Source organism: Oreochromis aureus, linkage group 7, assembly GCF_013358895.1.
Source record: "Oreochromis aureus strain Israel breed Guangdong linkage group 7, ZZ_aureus, whole genome shotgun sequence".
Taxonomy (NCBI): Eukaryota; Metazoa; Chordata; class Actinopteri; order Cichliformes; family Cichlidae; genus Oreochromis; species Oreochromis aureus.
In genome coordinates, this window is record NC_052948.1 from 33,662,571 (window position 1) to 33,666,369 (window position 3,799).

The 3,799-nt window shown below is 41.5% G+C and overlaps 1 long non-coding RNA gene across 1 annotated transcript; it reads left to right on the top strand.

The window, feature by feature from the left end:
- The first annotated feature begins 350 nt into the window (after positions 1-350).
- LOC120440912 lies at positions 351-3,046 on the top strand. The gene is made up of 2 exons (XR_005613617.1): positions 351-395; positions 2,943-3,046. It is a non-coding gene; the product is annotated as an uncharacterized LOC120440912 (long non-coding RNA).
- Positions 3,047-3,799: the final 753 nt, after the last annotated feature.

Below are 3,799 nucleotides of genomic sequence, written 5' to 3' on the forward strand. Positions count from 1 at the left end.
CCATCTCCTCTGTGCTTGACCTGCAGCTGACCTTTCTGACCCATATGACAAACATTTCATAAGTTATTGATTACCTGAAAGACATTTTTCAAACCAGATTTACTCTGCTGCTCTGTAAGTATGGCCATGACCAGCTATGACAGAGGTTCCCAAAGTGTGGAGCCCGCCCCCTAGGGGGGGCGCAGAGCCATTGCAGGGGGGGCGCGGTATGAAAAGAAAAAAAAAAAAGAGCGCTTGGACACTGTGGACAGGTTTTGACGGGCTCCCACACAAAACGCAAAGCAGGAGATGAAGCATCGCCAAATATGTTTCCAAACCAACTTCCTTCCAAGCCAAAGACTAGAAAATATGGTGAAGCATATCTTCCCTTTGGCTTCACCTGCACAAGTGCCAAGGTAGGTCTCCCCTGCAAAATTAGTTTCCCTGCGTCGGGAGCAGCGCTGGGCTCTCCAAATCACGGACAAACAGTATCCCACATTCTTGATTTTTAGTTCACAAACACTTCTTGTAATAACTAACTACTCCTGACATTTTGGACATGTTAGCGCTTTATGCAGTAAAGTTACAGCGGGATACAAATAATATCAGGCTGATCCTGCCTTAATTTGTTCCCCCTGTTCAAATCACGGACAAACAGTATCCCACAACTGTTTTTGTTTTTGAACCCATTTTGCACAGAGAGGCATTTTTTGAAAAATGTATTGATAGCAATGTTGAATATTATTACACAGGAAAAAACAACTACACGTAAAATAATTACACCATGACGCCTCTGCCTTTCTAAATGGAGGGACAGTAACTGCGTGTGTATATGTAAGCGTGTAAAACCTGAAGATACTCAGATTAACAGTAACAGTATTTTGTCTCTATCTGCCATTCTGCAATTCATCTTCATCGCGAACATTTTTCTTGTAAAAAAGGGGGGCCTGGCAAAAAAAGTTTGGGAACCACTGAGCTATGAGGTCACAGAGGTCTTTAAAAAAAATACAATAAAAAATAAACACAGTTAACAAAAAAAAAATAAAAAATAAATTTGCTATACATGGCTTTTACTTTGAAAAGATTCTATGGGCCCACCACACAGTGCCTCTGATTGGATTGTGTTTCGGGCGTTAAGCTGAAGCATGACTCATGACGCACCAGGTGTGAATATGATACATTAATAGGAAAAAAAAACTCACTCATTTCTAAATTTTGAGGGATCTGTGTCACTGTGTGTGACTGTAAATATATGGCGATGCATTTCAGGCTGTGTTACAGAGCAATGTGAAAGTACTGAAAATTTTTACTTTCCCCAGGGACTAATTAAGTAACATACTGCACTACTAAAACAAAAGTGAGTCACAGATAATATATTACCTTTTTTGACTAATGACCGTAATACTAGCCTTAGGTAGGGTTAACTGGAGCAACCCCAGCAGCTACCTTTTGCTTGCCCTTTGAATTTACTTAAGAGACCGCTTATCCACTCAGAGTAAAGAAACTACACAGGCCCCCCCAAAAAAATTATGCACGCTGCATTTCGACTATATTTTGTAATAAACCTCACAGTCGTTCTATCAATATTTATTCATGTTGTTTACCAGAATAAATATGAGCAAAGAACATGGGGGAGGGGGAAAATGAAATAAACCGACAGATCACCATTATGCAAGCCAATCTGTGTTCTCCCAGTGTAAATAAGTGGAAACAAACACAATCATATGATTTAAAGTCTAGCTGCAGTTGGGAATGACTTGCTTTTCATAAATAATAATCTTTCTTAGAGGAATGTTGATATAAGACAGATAAGGAAATAAATATAAGATGTGTGTTATTTATCACAAAATCTGGGAAATTCCTGTGTAACAGTAGCCAGGTTAGAGTACAGAGTCTGAAATAAAACTATTGAGTTTAACAGTTTTGAACTTGCCTTCTGCTGTGACAACTGTCTGCTCGGCCACAAGAGACGAGGTATCCAGTCGGCAGCGGGCAGGGAAGATAAATGCAGTTTGAGTTTGTGTGGAGACCACAGGAGGAAAAATGTAGCTTGACAGATCTATTAAAGCTCTAAGGTTAGAAAACAGACTCATATCCTACTGGAAGTTTTGAAAACTCTGCCTGTTTTCCTCTGTACCGCTGAACTTGGTGACCACCGCAGTGCATGCCGCATCCTGCATGAAAGCAGCTTAACAGTTTGTTGGGTGACCTCATCTCCACCACAGCTTCATTAGTGTTTGGTTTGCAGCCAATCACAGAGCTGACCTTCCTGTATTGGTCTGTATTGGCACAGGGATCAGGACTATTAATAGCAATGAGTGTCTGCTAAAACTTGTTTTAACCTGCAGCGCTTCCGAATTAAAGGATGGATTTTATTTTTATGCTCACATCCACACATGTGCACTGCTCTGCCCCCCTCTTCCTGTGAGTGAATGAAACCGCTAAAAACAACAAATGTGAATATTTAAGTAGTTTAATGCATTCATCTTAACATCATTATTATTATTAATATTGATATCATCCCTTTGGTCTGAAAATTGCTTTGCATTGGACTAGAATCAGATTTTACTCAGTCCTACCTTCCAGTAATAATTTCAACTGATCATACAGGAATAGATGAAACTTCTTAAAACTGCAATTACAATACCAGGATGTTAAATTATAAATTAGCTCACTTGCTTTACTGTGGCTCCATATGAAATTGAGGATATTTGGGCAGAAGGCAAGACCGCTTAACCTTTTTATGCGGTCAACACATTGCATGCTTTTGTACAGGCATCATACTGAAACGCACAGGAGCAAATGTCAAGCATGTTTAGCATTACTGAAAGCTTATTGGTTGCTTCTACCCATGTCACATTTTATTTTCCACCTAAATGCATTTTACTGTTCATGCTCATTATTTACAGGCATTTGGAAAACCCAGTGTAGTTAATTCATCCTTTTTCCTGTTCTGTTTCTAGTTTTTCTTATTTGTCATCATTGACACCTACAAGCAGTGAGGAGGTCCTACCAAAGGTGATTTACAAGGCCACAAACCTCAAAGACTGCAGCAGGATGCGGGCCAGAAAAAAAAAAAAAGAAGGCCATGTTCCACAGTGACGAGGTGAGAGTCAGTCTCGTGAGGCGGCGTAACGAGCCACGGCTGCAGCGGGCAAAACTGCGATTTCCGCCCATTAAAACCAGAAATCACGGACTCACCCCAACCATCGTTAAGAGGCAGCTGTGTCTTCAAGGGTCAGCGCTGACACGGAGCTGGACTCTGATAGCGTGTCTCCAGCTAATTGTGAGAGCACTCATTACATCTGATAAAGAAAAACATAAATCACAAGGCGAGGCTTGACCTACGGCTGGCCCCGGACGTTTGGCAGGGGGGAAACTCTCGGGGGCTGACTCAGAGCAGCTAAGATCTCATTACGTCTTTGTCTTGACAAAGAGCCAGCCGCATCTTTGATACTTCTGGGGAGGCCGCTTTCATACACGCTGGCTCTGTTCTGTGTGGCTGGATGAAAACAACCTGAGACTGACACCAAATCTGGCACTGATTCTCTGATGCTGAGCAACAACCAGAGGTGAAAATACCAACAGGATCCGTTAGGAGTGGCCTGCTTGTTTGATGTGGATCTTTTTGTTTCGCTAGGACAAGCCAAATGTCTGACTGACAGTGGATATAAGACTTTGGTATGAAATTAAGACCTGCTTTTTATGGTGATAAAGAAGAAGAAACACTACTATCAGCTGCTCCCTTATTCACAAGGGGGTCGCCACAGTGGGTAGCTCTGCATATTTGATTTGGCAGACTTTTATGCCCTTCATGATG